Here is a 17,283-nt window from a genome sequence, read left to right as displayed (position 1 = left end):
CTGCACCCCATTGGACTTACCTGTGTGGGTTAAATCCGGGTTATTTGACAACCTATGGCGGTGATGGTTCTGCTCAGGCAGAGCAGTGCTGATGCTCCTCATAAAGCTGTCGCTGCTGTGAAGGTTCTAGGTGACATCACAATCCCTATGGTTACATACACAACAAAGCTGGGTTGTTGTTGTTTACACTCTGCAAGGCCTGTGGAAGTGAGTGACATCATAGCACTGTAGTTCTGAGGGTTCTAGATGGATGCAACAATCTCCTGTTGCTTCTATGAAGGCCATAATAGACGACATCACCAAACAGCTCCATAGTCACATACACAGCAAAGGAGAGATGTTGTTTACACCTAGTGATGTCAGTGGTATTGAGTGACATCACAGCACAGTGCTAAGGCTCCTGGGCCTGGACACAGCAGCGGCTGCAATATCTCAACGGAGAATACGTTTATATATATGTGTGTGTGTGCGCGTATATATATATATATATATATATATATATATATATATATATATATATTTCTCCGCCGAAATCACTTTTAAACCCATTTCCACCTTTTTTTCCCTTCTCTTCCTCTTACTTTTTTTTCACGTTTTTTTACGTTTTTCTCCTTTTCGCCTCTTTTCTGGGCGTATTATTCTTCTTTTTCTTCTTTTTTTTCGTCTAATGCATACCCCATCAGTGCAGCAATGCTTATTCAATACCGCCAGCAGATGGAGACACTGGGGGATAATTTTCTAAGGATTTATACTGATTTTTCCTGTCTGAATTTGTCGCACAGAAAGTTGCAGGCCAAATATGTGTGACATTTCTGCGACTTTAGCTTCTAGAGCATTTTTACAACATTATACATAGGTGCTGAATACATAAAAAGCGACTGTTCAGCGACAGACAAGTCGCATCGGCTGAAAGTAGGCCAGAATGTCAGTCCATGTTGGAGCAGGTTTAGATACAGTCTAAAGCATAGATCTCAAAGTCTGTGCACAGAATTTAGCAAGGGCCTCGCACCTTCTGATGCATCAGGTAGGTGCACTATAGCATAGCCTAACCCTCTGTACTTTGGTCTATATTGATGCGGGACATAGACAGCCAGCTGATGACCAATCCATTAGTGCAATGGATGGCTGGAAGCATTTGTCTTTGCCTTTGCAATACCACAGAAGCAATGCATGGTCAATGTACAGCAATGACACACCTGTGTGAACAGCCAGGAGACCCCCCCATGTTATGTTACATAGTTACATAGTTAGTACGGTCGAAAAAAGACATATGTCCATCAAGTTCAACCAGGGAATTAAGGGGTAGGGGTGTGGCGCGATATTGGGGAAGGGATGAGATTTTATATTTCTTCATAAGCATTAATCTTATTTTGTCAATTAGGAACATTCAGCACCCACCCGCTATCAAGGCAGCTGCCTATCATGTCATGCCCTACCTGCACAGGTGTGCTGGCTACTCAAATGATCCAATTAAGGAGGCCATTTAGTCAGCAGCAGCAGAAGTCCTGTGCCTGGACGCTCCAACAGCGGCCAGACACAAGCAGAAGCAGCAGAAGCAGCAGCAGCACCACCTTTTGTTTTTTGGCTGCAGCAGCAGCAGCAGCAGCAAGGCCCACAGGGCTGGCTAGCTGGCTAGCCAGCAAGCAGGTAGCAATGAAAGTAGGAATCTTTCTTTTTAACCCTGTAAGGGGGTGGTGCACTGTACCCGAAGATACTGCCATATCGGGTCAATGCATAGGGCGACGGAAGCAAGCTTCGAAATCGGCCCCCGTTCTCAAAAATCCATTTAATATATGGTCCCCAGATAGGGGACGTATCAGATATTAAACTGATAAGAACAGATACTACACTTGATCTTAGCCAAAAGGCCGAGAAGCGATAACCGTGAAAGGGGCGGGCCCAACAAGGTCCCCTTCATGGGCACTATCACTGCTTGCTGTCAGGGAGGCTGCCAGACAATTTTCCATGCACACTCTGGGCTGGGGGGCAGTCAACCACCAGTACACACAGCAGAACCTAAACCCATACCATTATTGCTAAGCAGCAAGACAGGGGCCCATTGCACTCCCACGGGGCCTTTTTAAATGCAATCCATAACCCGGATTTGCCAGGAACCCTTCTTACTCCTCCTACTTGCATGTGACACTGGGCTTAGGATCTGCATAGGAAACACACACACAAGCACACACCTACCTTTGTTGCCTGCAGATGCCTCCTTGGCTGTCCCCAAACGGTATCAAACCAACACCCACGGGAAGCTGTAAGCATAGAGGACATGCCTGCACCCCATTGGACTTACCTGTGTGGGTTAAATCCGGGTTATTTGACAACCTATGGCGGTGATGGTTCTGCTCAGGCAGAGCAGTGCTGATGCTCCTCATAAAGCTGTCGCTGCTGTGAAGGTTCTAGGTGACATCACAATCCCTATGGTTACATACACAACAAAGCTGGGTTGTTGTTGTTTACACTCTGCAAGGCCTGTGGAAGTGAGTGACATCATAGCACTGTAGTTCTGAGGGTTCTAGATGGATGCAACAATCTCCTGTTGCTTCTATGAAGGCCATAATAGACGACATCACCAAACAGCTCCATAGTCACATACACAGCAAAGGAGAGATGTTGTTTACACCTAGTGATGTCAGTGGTATTGAGTGACATCACAGCACAGTGCTAAGGCTCCTGGGCCTGGACACAGCAGCGGCTGCAATATCTCAACGGAGAATACGTTTATATATATGTGTGTGTGTGCGCGTATATATATATATATATATATATATATATATATATATATATATATTTCTCCGCCGAAATCACTTTTAAACCCATTTCCACCTTTTTTTCCCTTCTCTTCCTCTTACTTTTTTTTCACGTTTTTTTACGTTTTTCTCCTTTTCGCCTCTTTTCTGGGCGTATTATTCTTCTTTTTCTTCTTTTTTTTCGTCTAATGCATACCCCATCAGTGCAGCAATGCTTATTCAATACCGCCAGCAGATGGAGACACTGGGGGATAATTTTCTAAGGATTTATACTGATTTTTCCTGTCTGAATTTGTCGCACAGAAAGTTGCAGGCCAAATATGTGTGACATTTCTGCGACTTTAGCTTCTAGAGCATTTTTACAACATTATACATAGGTGCTGAATACATAAAAAGCGACTGTTCAGCGACAGACAAGTCGCATCGGCTGAAAGTAGGCCAGAATGTCAGTCCATGTTGGAGCAGGTTTAGATACAGTCTAAAGCATAGATCTCAAAGTCTGTGCACAGAATTTAGCAAGGGCCTCGCACCTTCTGATGCATCAGGTAGGTGCACTATAGCATAGCCTAACCCTCTGTACTTTGGTCTATATTGATGCGGGACATAGACAGCCAGCTGATGACCAATCCATTAGTGCAATGGATGGCTGGAAGCATTTGTCTTTGCCTTTGCAATACCACAGAAGCAATGCATGGTCAATGTACAGCAATGACACACCTGTGTGAACAGCCAGGAGACCCCCCCATGTTATGTTACATAGTTACATAGTTAGTACGGTCGAAAAAAGACATATGTCCATCAAGTTCAACCAGGGAATTAAGGGGTAGGGGTGTGGCGCGATATTGGGGAAGGGATGAGATTTTATATTTCTTCATAAGCATTAATCTTATTTTGTCAATTAGGAACATTCAGCACCCACCCGCTATCAAGGCAGCTGCCTATCATGTCATGCCCTACCTGCACAGGTGTGCTGGCTACTCAAATGATCCAATTAAGGAGGCCATTTAGTCAGCAGCAGCAGAAGTCCTGTGCCTGGACGCTCCAACAGCGGCCAGACACAAGCAGAAGCAGCAGAAGCAGCAGCAGCACCACCTTTTGTTTTTTGGCTGCAGCAGCAGCAGCAGCAGCAAGGCCCACAGGGCTGGCTAGCTGGCTAGCCAGCAAGCAGGTAGCAATGAAAGTAGGAATCTTTCTTTTTAACCCTGTAAGGGGGTGGTGCACTGTACCCGAAGATACTGCCATATCGGGTCAATGCATAGGGCGACGGAAGCAAGCTTCGAAATCGGCCCCCGTTCTCAAAAATCCATTTAATATATGGTCCCCAGATAGGGGACGTATCAGATATTAAACTGATAAGAACAGATACTACACTTGATCTTAGCCAAAAGGCCGAGAAGCGATAACCGTGAAAGGGGCGGGCCCAACAAGGTCCCCTTCATGGGCACTATCACTGCTTGCTGTCAGGGAGGCTGCCAGACAATTTTCCATGCACACTCTGGGCTGGGGGGCAGTCAACCACCAGTACACACAGCAGAACCTAAACCCATACCATTATTGCTAAGCAGCAAGACAGGGGCCCATTGCACTCCCACGGGGCCTTTTTAAATGCAATCCATAACCCGGATTTGCCAGGAACCCTTCTTACTCCTCCTACTTGCATGTGACACTGGGCTTAGGATCTGCATAGGAAACACACACACAAGCACACACCTACCTTTGTTGCCTGCAGATGCCTCCTTGGCTGTCCCCAAACGGTATCAAACCAACACCCACGGGAAGCTGTAAGCATAGAGGACATGCCTGCACCCCATTGGACTTACCTGTGTGGGTTAAATCCGGGTTATTTGACAACCTATGGCGGTGATGGTTCTGCTCAGGCAGAGCAGTGCTGATGCTCCTCATAAAGCTGTCGCTGCTGTGAAGGTTCTAGGTGACATCACAATCCCTATGGTTACATACACAACAAAGCTGGGTTGTTGTTGTTTACACTCTGCAAGGCCTGTGGAAGTGAGTGACATCATAGCACTGTAGTTCTGAGGGTTCTAGATGGATGCAACAATCTCCTGTTGCTTCTATGAAGGCCATAATAGACGACATCACCAAACAGCTCCATAGTCACATACACAGCAAAGGAGAGATGTTGTTTACACCTAGTGATGTCAGTGGTATTGAGTGACATCACAGCACAGTGCTAAGGCTCCTGGGCCTGGACACAGCAGCGGCTGCAATATCTCAACGGAGAATACGTTTATATATATGTGTGTGTGTGCGCGTATATATATATATATATATATATATATATATATATATATATATATTTCTCCGCCGAAATCACTTTTAAACCCATTTCCACCTTTTTTTCCCTTCTCTTCCTCTTACTTTTTTTTCACGTTTTTTTACGTTTTTCTCCTTTTCGCCTCTTTTCTGGGCGTATTATTCTTCTTTTTCTTCTTTTTTTTCGTCTAATGCATACCCCATCAGTGCAGCAATGCTTATTCAATACCGCCAGCAGATGGAGACACTGGGGGATAATTTTCTAAGGATTTATACTGATTTTTCCTGTCTGAATTTGTCGCACAGAAAGTTGCAGGCCAAATATGTGTGACATTTCTGCGACTTTAGCTTCTAGAGCATTTTTACAACATTATACATAGGTGCTGAATACATAAAAAGCGACTGTTCAGCGACAGACAAGTCGCATCGGCTGAAAGTAGGCCAGAATGTCAGTCCATGTTGGAGCAGGTTTAGATACAGTCTAAAGCATAGATCTCAAAGTCTGTGCACAGAATTTAGCAAGGGCCTCGCACCTTCTGATGCATCAGGTAGGTGCACTATAGCATAGCCTAACCCTCTGTACTTTGGTCTATATTGATGCGGGACATAGACAGCCAGCTGATGACCAATCCATTAGTGCAATGGATGGCTGGAAGCATTTGTCTTTGCCTTTGCAATACCACAGAAGCAATGCATGGTCAATGTACAGCAATGACACACCTGTGTGAACAGCCAGGAGACCCCCCCATGTTATGTTACATAGTTACATAGTTAGTACGGTCGAAAAAAGACATATGTCCATCAAGTTCAACCAGGGAATTAAGGGGTAGGGGTGTGGCGCGATATTGGGGAAGGGATGAGATTTTATATTTCTTCATAAGCATTAATCTTATTTTGTCAATTAGGAACATTCAGCACCCACCCGCTATCAAGGCAGCTGCCTATCATGTCATGCCCTACCTGCACAGGTGTGCTGGCTACTCAAATGATCCAATTAAGGAGGCCATTTAGTCAGCAGCAGCAGAAGTCCTGTGCCTGGACGCTCCAACAGCGGCCAGACACAAGCAGAAGCAGCAGCAGCACCACCTTTTGTTTTTTGGCTGCAGCAGCAGCAGCAGCAGCAAGGCCCACAGGGCTGGCTAGCTGGCTAGCCAGCAAGCAGGTAGCAATGAAAGTAGGAATCTTTCTTTTTAACCCTGTAAGGGGGTGGTGCACTGTACCCGAAGATACTGCCATATCGGGTCAATGCATAGGGCGACGGAAGCAAGCTTCGAAATCGGCCCCCGTTCTCAAAAATCCATTTAATATATGGTCCCCAGATAGGGGACGTATCAGATATTAAACTGATAAGAACAGATTTTTTACTTTTAGATATAATATTCTTAGACTAAAAGACCTTACGCAGTCCAGATTATACTTAGTCTGCTAAAAGCATATTCCACAGATGTAGATTCCAAAGACTTTTAGCCACTTTGTGACCTAATCTTTTTTTATCCAATAAATAGAAAACATACATCTCACTAAGAGCTAGGCGAACACAATCTTTAGAGGTAATAGTGTCTCTTTTAAAAAGAAGAATATTCCTCGTCTTCCATAGTGCAATTTTAATACAATTTATACTAATCCACAAAACCCGAGACTTTTCCACAGATAAAACATTATAAAATCCATATAAAATAACTTCATGATTTAAAAAATTAAGATCAGAAATGAATTTTAGTAAGGGTCCTATCAAATGCCATATCTCTTGGGCGTAAAAACAGTTCCAAAAAAGGTGTAAAACTGTTTCCTCACTAGGACACCCCATTCTCGGGCACTTTGCACTACGACACAATCCTCTTCTGTGTTGGAATTCTCTGGTAGGCAAACATTGATGTGCTATCTGCCAGGCCAGATCTTTTAAGTCATTAGATAAGAATCCCATATTCACCATCCTCCAAACTCTTAGAGATTTCTCAGTGGAATAATTAGATATTAAGCAAATCTGTTCTATCTTCCTGATTTCAGGAACTAATTTTCGTGCATTACTACAAATTTCTTGACTAAAATTAGCAATGCCATAAATACGAATAATCTTTTCTAAAACCACATAGTGCGCTGGGGGAATAAATAAGATTGGGGACGTTAAAGGTAAGGTTATCCACTTTCTTTTTCTAAAAATGTGACCTGCAGCATATTTTAAAAAATAAGACCAATAACAGTTTCTTTGCAAGCCATTAAAACACATAGAAAAAAAGTGAATATATAAAAACCTTTTTAAATCAGGCACATCCTTACCCCCCAATTTCTTTGTCTTCATCATTACATCTCTCCTGAGTTTATCCATTTTAGACCCCCATAAAAAATGAAAGCAAATCTTGTTTAAAAACTTTAAGGTGCGTTCACTCGGTGGGAAAACCAAGCTTAAATATAGCATGATAGGTAGCAACAAAGCTTTCATTATCAGTACTTTTCCTTCTATTGTTAATTTCCTCATTTTCCAAAAACTTATTTTCTTTTGCACTTTCTCTTTGACGATGGACCAGCTTTCCTCTCCATTATTTTCATTGTCAAAGATGACACCCAAGATTTTGATTTTATCATATTGCACATTCACCTCCGTATTGCCCCAATTCCCTATTGCAAAGCAATCACATTTATTTTTATTTAATTTGAAGCCAGAGCCCTCACAAAAAAATTCTGTCTGTCTGATAGCACGTTTCAGGGATGGTTCATCTGGACATAGAATATTAACATCATCCATGTATGCTATCGTCTTTACGCTCTGTCCTCCACTTCCAGGGATTGGCACTCCTCTAATGAGCTTATCTTTTCTCAAAACATTCAACAGAGGTTCTATTGCACATATGAAAAGAATGGGTGATAGGGGGCACCCCTGTTTCACCCCAGACTGTAAACATACCTCTTGGGATAAAAAACCGTTAATTAAAATACGACTAAAACAGTTTTTATATAAAAGTGCAATTTTTCCAACAATAAAATCAGGAAAATTCATTTTCTTTAAAACCAACCATAAAAAATCATGAGAAACACGGTCATAAGCCTTTTGAAAATCCAAGGATAAAATTGCCAATTTCTGATCACATTGTTTCTGATACCATAAAACATCTTTTACAAGGTTTAGATGATCACTTATTTTCCTTCCAGGTACTCCGCATACTTGGTCACTGTGTATAACCTTAGAAATTACCTGCTTGAGCCTATTTGCTAAAATTTTTGCTAAAACCTTATAGTCTGTATTTAGCAGGGTAATAGGCCTCCAATTTTCTAATTTAGAGATGTCTCCTTTTTTAAAAATCAGAGTAACAACACCATCTCTCCAGGACGCAGGTAAAATCTCAGATTTAAAAGCACAGTTAAAAATACCTAAAAGATCATCTTTTAAAATGGACCAAAAACACAGATAAAATTCAACTGGCAACCCATCCGAACCAGGTGTTTTACCATTTAAAAAACTCTTAAAAGTGCTTAAAAGTTCAGGTAAAAAGATTTCATCACAAAGGCTCTCTTGGTCAGTTTTGTCAAGTTTTGAATCCAAGGTATCTAAAACATCATTAGTAAAGGAAATATCAATATCTTTTTTATTAAAAAGCTCCTGATAAAATACTTGTGCTTCTCGCAACATCTCTTCATTAGTTATCTTCCCTTCTATTACAGATATCATTTCTTTCTTTCCCACCACCTTCTTAAAAAAGAATCTCGAACACTTTTCATCATTCTCCAGACATTGCACCTTGCTGTTAAAAATCATTTCTTTTCCTTTTTGACTAATGGCATTTTTTATTTCATTCTTTGTCTGAGCAATAACATCATCCATCTCAAGCCCGGCTTGCTTTAGTTTATAATATGTTTGGATTTTAGTGTTTAACATTTTAAACCATAACTTTTTCTCCTTAGCCTTTTGGATGCCCACACGGATAAAAAACAGTTTAGTCCACTTTTTAACATCCTCCCACCAATCCAAAATATTTTTATATTGGGATTGACGCAATCTCCATTTGTTATAAGCAGCAATAAAATCATTTTTTGTTTTCATGTCCTCTAATAAAGTAGTGTTGAGCTTCCAAACGCCTCTGCCTTTCTCTAGGCCAGGTAAAGTGACATGTGCATGTAATAACTTATGATCAGAGAAAATATTCGATAAAAGAGAAACCTCAACTAGATTAAAACTTTCCGATAAAAAAATAAAATCAATCCTGGATTTGCAGACATTATTTTCCCATGTGTAACCAGGGTCGTCTGGGTATTTTCTCCTCCAGACATCGGTAAAGTTAAAATCCTCAGTCATACTCTTAATCTGTTTCTCTGTTTTATCCACTCTGACATGCACACTTCCACTCTCACGATGATCACCACTCATACAACAATTAAAATCTCCAGCCATTAAAATAGGTGTTGAACCTGGGATAAAAGCCTGAATATCATTAATCAAGTCGGCTCTCTCATTTTTTTCAGGAGAAGCATAGATGTTAAAAAGCTTAATCTCTGAGCCATTGTACTTAATATTAACTAATAGCGCTCTACCAGGTATAATTTCTAAGAAGGACAAAACTTGTACATCTGAACCTCTAAACAAGATCCCAACACCTGAAGATCTGTTCAGATTGTCACCCGACCAGACCGATGGTCCCAAAGTCCAGCTACGACAAAGGTCCTCATAATTTGGACTATGTTCAATTCCACATTCTTGTAAAAAGAACAGAGAACAGTCCAAGGTCTCTAAAAAACTAAACAAAGCAGCCCTTCTCGTAGGGCTCTTTAGACCTCTCACATTAAGAGAGGAGCACTTTAAGGAAGCTATTCGCTACTGGAGTTTGAGTCCGATATGAAACCCACAGGTGACTCCGGGCTTTCGAACTCTTTGATATTTTTTGGATCGGACGCTGATCTTATAGAAGGCCTCCATGCATGTTGACTGTCCTCACATTCGTCTGAGCTTTTTTTGACAGGCCGTTTAATGCCAAGTTGTGGCTCATCTCCAAGTTCCTTCTTCCGCTTGATCTCCTTCACGCCAACCTCCATGGCTTCACTGCTCACTAGTGACCCTCCACCACCAGAACCCTCCACAGAAGGTCTCCCCTCTGTCTCAGGCACAGCAGAAAGGTCCATAAGCTCCGCCACGACATGAGAAGTTACAGCCGGCTTTTCTGAAGGCGCCTCAGACCGCTGGGGTGCTTTCGCAGGTGGTACTTCAGCTTGCACTACACCCACTCTCCCCGCTACACGGTCAGCCCACGATCTAGCTACACTGGAACGGAGACTGCAATCTTTAAAGGCGTGGCCTTCTTCACCACAAATGTTGCAGACGATTTTAGCACAGTCCTTAGAAACATGGCCTTCTTGATTGCACCGACCACAGCGAACTGTAGTGTCCGTGCAAACTTCCATAGTATGTCCGAATTTCTTACATTTCCTACAAAAAGTAGGCATCTCGGGATAAAACAAATAGCCCTTATCCCGACCGATAGAAAAGTTGGAGGGTGGATGACACAACCCTCCAATGCCAGTAGCATCCTCCTTCATTTTCACAAAAAACTTATGTTTCCCCGTCCATAGGTCTTCTGAATTCATCACCTTATGGGAATACTTAACAGAACTGCAGTATTTCCCCAAAAAGAGCTCAATATGGGACACAGTCACAAAGGGATTGTGCATACACACAACTAGAGGAATATCGCCTCCAGTATACAACACTGTGACCGTGATCCCATCAAGCTCAGCAAGGTCTTGATTGCTTTTCAGCTTCTCAAAAAGATTCTGGCATGCATAAGCAGAGTCCAGAGTTAGGATGAAGCTGCCCTTCCGAGGATCTCTGAGACAGACGATGTTCTCTTTCTTCACCCCAAGAAGCTTGTAGAGAGTTTCTTTCACAAAATAAGAAAGTTGGACGAGTTCTTGCTTGTCTTCATCAACATCAAAGCGAAAGGAAAAACGAATCCGCGTTTCACCGGATGTAAGGTAACGGATGCGAACACCCATCTTGTCGATCGCCTTTTCGGTTCCTCGTAGCAGCCCCCCTTGGAAAGGTAGGACAAACTCCCAGGATCCTCCTGACCAGACACTTGATCTAGCCAAAAGGCCGAGAAGCGATAACCGTGAAAGGGGCGGGCCCAACAAGGTCCCCTTCATGGGCACTATCACTGCTTGCTGTCAGGGAGGCTGCCAGACAATTTTCCATGCACACTCTGGGCTGGGGGGCAGTCAACCACCAGTACACACAGCAGAACCTAAACCCATACCATTATTGCTAAGCAGCAAGACAGGGGCCCATTGCACTCCCACGGGGCCTTTTTAAATGCAATCCATAACCCGGATTTGCCAGGAACCCTTCTTACTCCTCCTACTTGCATGTGACACTGGGCTTAGGATCTGCATAGGAAACACACACACAAGCACACACCTACCTTTGTTGCCTGCAGATGCCTCCTTGGCTGTCCCCAAACAGTATCAAACCAACACCCACGGGAAGCTGTAAGCATAGAGGACATGCCTGCACCCCATTGGACTTACCTGTGTGGGTTAAATCCGGGTTATTTGACAACCTATGGCGGTGATGGTTCTGCTCAGGCAGAGCAGTGCTGATGCTCCTCATAAAGCTGTCGCTGCTGTGAAGGTTCTAGGTGACATCACAATCCCTATGGTTACATACACAACAAAGCTGGGTTGTTGTTGTTTACACTCTGCAAGGCCTGTGGAAGTGAGTGACATCATAGCACTGTAGTTCTGAGGGTTCTAGATGGATGCAACAATCTCCTGTTGCTTCTATGAAGGCCATAATAGACGACATCACCAAACAGCTCCATAGTCACATACACAGCAAAGGAGAGATGTTGTTTACACCTAGTGATGTCAGTGGTATTGAGTGACATCACAGCACAGTGCTAAGGCTCCTGGGCCTGGACACAGCAGCGGCTGCAATATCTCAACGGAGAATACGTTTATATATATGTGTGTGTGTGCGCGTATATATATATATATATATATATATATATATATATATATATATATATTTCTCCGCCGAAATCACTTTTAAACCCATTTCCACCTTTTTTTCCCTTCTCTTCCTCTTACTTTTTTTTCACGTTTTTTTACGTTTTTCTCCTTTTCGCCTCTTTTCTGGGCGTATTATTCTTCTTTTTCTTCTTTTTTTTCATCTAATGCATACCCCATCAGTGCAGCAATGCTTATTCAATACCGCCAGCAGATGGAGACACTGGGGGATAATTTTCTAAGGATTTATACTGATTTTTCCTGTCTGAATTTGTCGCACAGAAAGTTGCAGGCCAAATATGTGTGACATTTCTGCGACTTTAGCTTCTAGAGCATTTTTACAACATTATACATAGGTGCTGAATACATAAAAAGCGACTGTTCAGCGACAGACAAGTCGCATCGGCTGAAAGTAGGCCAGAATGTCAGTCCATGTTGGAGCAGGTTTAGATACAGTCTAAAGCATAGATCTCAAAGTCTGTGCACAGAATTTAGCAAGGGCCTCGCACCTTCTGATGCATCAGGTAGGTGCACTATAGCATAGCCTAACCCTCTGTACTTTGGTCTATATTGATGCGGGACATAGACAGCCAGCTGATGACCAATCCATTAGTGCAATGGATGGCTGGAAGCATTTGTCTTTGCCTTTGCAATACCACAGAAGCAATGCATGGTCAATGTACAGCAATGACACACCTGTGTGAACAGCCAGGAGACCCCCCCATGTTATGTTACATAGTTACATAGTTAGTACGGTCGAAAAAAGACATATGTCCATCAAGTTCAACCAGGGAATTAAGGGGTAGGGGTGTGGCGCGATATTGGGGAAGGGATGAGATTTTATATTTCTTCATAAGCATTAATCTTATTTTGTCAATTAGGAACATTCAGCACCCACCCGCTATCAAGGCAGCTGCCTATCATGTCATGCCCTACCTGCACAGGTGTGCTGGCTACTCAAATGATCCAATTAAGGAGGCCATTTAGTCAGCAGCAGCAGAAGTCCTGTGCCTGGACGCTCCAACAGCGGCCAGACACAAGCAGAAGCAGCAGAAGCAGCAGCAGCACCACCTTTTGTTTTTTGGCTGCAGCAGCAGCAGCAGCAGCAGCAGCAGCAGCAAGGCCCACAGGGCTGGCTAGCTGGCTAGCCAGCAAGCAGGTAGCAATGAAAGTAGGAATCTTTCTTTTTAACCCTGTAAGGGGGTGGTGCACTGTACCCGAAGATACTGCCATATCGGGTCAATGCATAGGGCGACGGAAGCAAGCTTCGAAATCGGCCCCCGTTCTCAAAAATCCATTTAATATATGGTCCCCAGATAGGGGACGTATCAGATATTAAACTGATAAGAACAGATACTACACTTGATCTTAGCCAAAAGGCCGAGAAGCGATAACCGTGAAAGGGGCGGGCCCAACAAGGTCCCCTTCATGGGCACTATCACTGCTTGCTGTCAGGGAGGCTGCCAGACAATTTTCCATGCACACTCTGGGCTGGGGGGCAGTCAACCACCAGTACACACAGCAGAACCTAAACCCATACCATTATTGCTAAGCAGCAAGACAGGGGCCCATTGCACTCCCACGGGGCCTTTTTAAATGCAATCCATAACCCGGATTTGCCAGGAACCCTTCTTACTCCTCCTACTTGCATGTGACACTGGGCTTAGGATCTGCATAGGAAACACACACACAAGCACACACCTACCTTTGTTGCCTGCAGATGCCTCCTTGGCTGTCCCCAAACGGTATCAAACCAACACCCACGGGAAGCTGTAAGCATAGAGGACATGCCTGCACCCCATTGGACTTACCTGTGTGGGTTAAATCCGGGTTATTTGACAACCTATGGCGGTGATGGTTCTGCTCAGGCAGAGCAGTGCTGATGCTCCTCATAAAGCTGTCGCTGCTGTGAAGGTTCTAGGTGACATCACAATCCCTATGGTTACATACACAACAAAGCTGGGTTGTTGTTGTTTACACTCTGCAAGGCCTGTGGAAGTGAGTGACATCATAGCACTGTAGTTCTGAGGGTTCTAGATGGATGCAACAATCTCCTGTTGCTTCTATGAAGGCCATAATAGACGACATCACCAAACAGCTCCATAGTCACATACACAGCAAAGGAGAGATGTTGTTTACACCTAGTGATGTCAGTGGTATTGAGTGACATCACAGCACAGTGCTAAGGCTCCTGGGCCTGGACACAGCAGCGGCTGCAATATCTCAACGGAGAATACGTTTATATATATGTGTGTGTGTGCGCGTATATATATATATATATATATATATATATATATATATATATTTCTCCGCCGAAATCACTTTTAAACCCATTTCCACCTTTTTTTCCCTTCTCTTCCTCTTACTTTTTTTTCACGTTTTTTTACGTTTTTCTCCTTTTCGCCTCTTTTCTGGGCGTATTATTCTTCTTTTTCTTCTTTTTTTTCGTCTAATGCATACCCCATCAGTGCAGCAATGCTTATTCAATACCGCCAGCAGATGGAGACACTGGGGGATAATTTTCTAAGGATTTATACTGATTTTTCCTGTCTGAATTTGTCGCACAGAAAGTTGCAGGCCAAATATGTGTGACATTTCTGCGACTTTAGCTTCTAGAGCATTTTTACAACATTATACATAGGTGCTGAATACATAAAAAGCGACTGTTCAGCGACAGACAAGTCGCATCGGCTGAAAGTAGGCCAGAATGTCAGTCCATGTTGGAGCAGGTTTAGATACAGTCTAAAGCATAGATCTCAAAGTCTGTGCACAGAATTTAGCAAGGGCCTCGCACCTTCTGATGCATCAGGTAGGTGCACTATAGCATAGCCTAACCCTCTGTACTTTGGTCTATATTGATGCGGGACATAGACAGCCAGCTGATGACCAATCCATTAGTGCAATGGATGGCTGGAAGCATTTGTCTTTGCCTTTGCAATACCACAGAAGCAATGCATGGTCAATGTACAGCAATGACACACCTGTGTGAACAGCCAGGAGACCCCCCCATGTTATGTTACATAGTTACATAGTTAGTACGGTCGAAAAAAGACATATGTCCATCAAGTTCAACCAGGGAATTAAGGGGTAGGGGTGTGGAGCGATATTGGGGAAGGGATGAGATTTTATATTTCTTCATAAGCATTAATCTTATTTTGTCAATTAGGAACATTCAGCACCCACCCGCTATCAAGGCAGCTGCCTATCATGTCATGCCCTACCTGCACAGGTGTGCTGGCTACTCAAATGATCCAATTAAGGAGGCCATTTAGTCAGCAGCAGCAGAAGTCCTGTGCCTGGACGCTCCAACAGCGGCCAGACACAAGCAGAAGCAGCAGAAGCAGCAGCAGCACCACCTTTTGTTTTTTGGCTGCAGCAGCAGCAGCAGCAGCAAGGCCCACAGGGCTGGCTAGCTGGCTAGCCAGCAAGCAGGTAGCAATGAAAGTAGGAATCTTTCTTTTTAACCCTGTAAGGGGGTGGTGCACTGTACCCGAAGATACTGCCATATCGGGTCAATGCATAGGGCGACGGAAGCAAGCTTCGAAATCGGCCCCCGTTCTCAAAAATCCATTTAATATATGGTCCCCAGATAGGGGACGTATCAGATATTAAACTGATAAGAACAGATACTACACTTGATCTTAGCCAAAAGGCCGAGAAGCGATAACCGTGAAAGGGGCGGGCCCAACAAGGTCCCCTTCATGGGCACTATCACTGCTTGCTGTCAGGGAGGCTGCCAGACAATTTTCCATGCACACTCTGGGCTGGGGGGCAGTCAACCACCAGTACACACAGCAGAACCTAAACCCATACCATTATTGCTAAGCAGCAAGACAGGGGCCCATTGCACTCCCACGGGGCCTTTTTAAATGCAATCCATAACCCGGATTTGCCAGGAACCCTTCTTACTCCTCCTACTTGCATGTGACACTGGGCTTAGGATCTGCATAGGAAACACACACACAAGCACACACCTACCTTTGTTGCCTGCAGATGCCTCCTTGGCTGTCCCCAAACGGTATCAAACCAACACCCACGGGAAGCTGTAAGCATAGAGGACATGCCTGCACCCCATTGGACTTACCTGTGTGGGTTAAATCCGGGTTATTTGACAACCTATGGCGGTGATGGTTCTGCTCAGGCAGAGCAGTGCTGATGCTCCTCATAAAGCTGTCGCTGCTGTGAAGGTTCTAGGTGACATCACAATCCCTATGGTTACATACACAACAAAGCTGGGTTGTTGTTGTTTACACTCTGCAAGGCCTGTGGAAGTGAGTGACATCATAGCACTGTAGTTCTGAGGGTTCTAGATGGATGCAACAATCTCCTGTTGCTTCTATGAAGGCCATAATAGACGACATCACCAAACAGCTCCATAGTCACATACACAGCAAAGGAGAGATGTTGTTTACACCTAGTGATGTCAGTGGTATTGAGTGACATCACAGCACAGTGCTAAGGCTCCTGGGCCTGGACACAGCAGCGGCTGCAATATCTCAACGGAGAATACGTTTATATATATGTGTGTGTGTGCGCGAATATATATATATATATATATATATATATATATATATATATATATATTTCTCCGCCGAAATCACTTTTAAACCCATTTCCACCTTTTTTTCCCTTCTCTTCCTCTTACTTTTTTTTCACGTTTTTTTACGTTTTTCTCCTTTTCGCCTCTTTTCTGGGCGTATTATTCTTCTTTTTCTTCTTTTTTTTCGTCTAATGCATACCCCATCAGTGCAGCAATGCTTATTCAATACCGCCAGCAGATGGAGACACTGGGGGATAATTTTCTAAGGATTTATACTGATTTTTCCTGTCTGAATTTGTCGCACAGAAAGTTGCAGGCCAAATATGTGTGACATTTCTGCGACTTTAGCTTCTAGAGCATTTTTACAACATTATACATAGGTGCTGAATACATAAAAAGCGACTGTTCAGCGACAGACAAGTCGCATCGGCTGAAAGTAGGCCAGAATGTCAGTCCATGTTGGAGCAGGTTTAGATACAGTCTAAAGCATAGATCTCAAAGTCTGTGCACAGAATTTAGCAAGGGCCTCGCACCTTCTGATGCATCAGGTAGGTGCACTATAGCATAGCCTAACCCTCTGTACTTTGGTCTATATTGATGCGGGACATAGACAGCCAGCTGATGACCAATCCATTAGTGCAATGGATGGCTGGAAGCATTTGTCTTTGCCTTTGCAATACCACAGAAGCAATGCATGGTCAATGTACAGCAATGACACACCTG

At 43.6% G+C, this 17,283-nt stretch overlaps 4 non-coding genes and 1 pseudogene across 4 annotated transcripts; all 5 read right to left on the bottom strand.

The window, feature by feature from the left end:
* Positions 1 to 1,689: 1,689 nt before the first annotated feature.
* On the bottom strand, positions 1,690 to 1,880 carry LOC130318031 (U2 spliceosomal RNA). Its single transcript, XR_008865005.1, has one exon. It is a non-coding gene; the product is annotated as a U2 spliceosomal RNA (small nuclear RNA).
* A 2,086-nt stretch (positions 1,881 to 3,966) lies between these two features.
* On the bottom strand, positions 3,967 to 4,157 carry LOC130318030 (U2 spliceosomal RNA). Its single transcript, XR_008865004.1, has one exon. It is a non-coding gene; the product is annotated as a U2 spliceosomal RNA (small nuclear RNA).
* A 2,077-nt stretch (positions 4,158 to 6,234) lies between these two features.
* On the bottom strand, positions 6,235 to 6,410 carry LOC130317995 (U2 spliceosomal RNA; annotated as a pseudogene).
* Positions 6,411 to 13,221: 6,811 nt separating this feature from the next.
* On the bottom strand, positions 13,222 to 13,412 carry LOC130318028 (U2 spliceosomal RNA). Its single transcript, XR_008865003.1, has one exon. It is a non-coding gene; the product is annotated as a U2 spliceosomal RNA (small nuclear RNA).
* Positions 13,413 to 15,494: 2,082 nt separating this feature from the next.
* Positions 15,495 to 15,685, bottom strand: LOC130318027 (U2 spliceosomal RNA). Its single transcript, XR_008865002.1, has one exon. It is a non-coding gene; the product is annotated as a U2 spliceosomal RNA (small nuclear RNA).
* Positions 15,686 to 17,283: the final 1,598 nt, after the last annotated feature.

This window comes from Hyla sarda, unplaced genomic scaffold (assembly GCF_029499605.1).
Source record: "Hyla sarda isolate aHylSar1 unplaced genomic scaffold, aHylSar1.hap1 scaffold_204, whole genome shotgun sequence".
In the NCBI taxonomy this organism is placed as follows: Eukaryota; Metazoa; Chordata; class Amphibia; order Anura; family Hylidae; genus Hyla; species Hyla sarda.
Note: the sequence above shows the minus strand (reverse complement) of the source record. Positions and strands in the feature narration are given on the sequence as shown.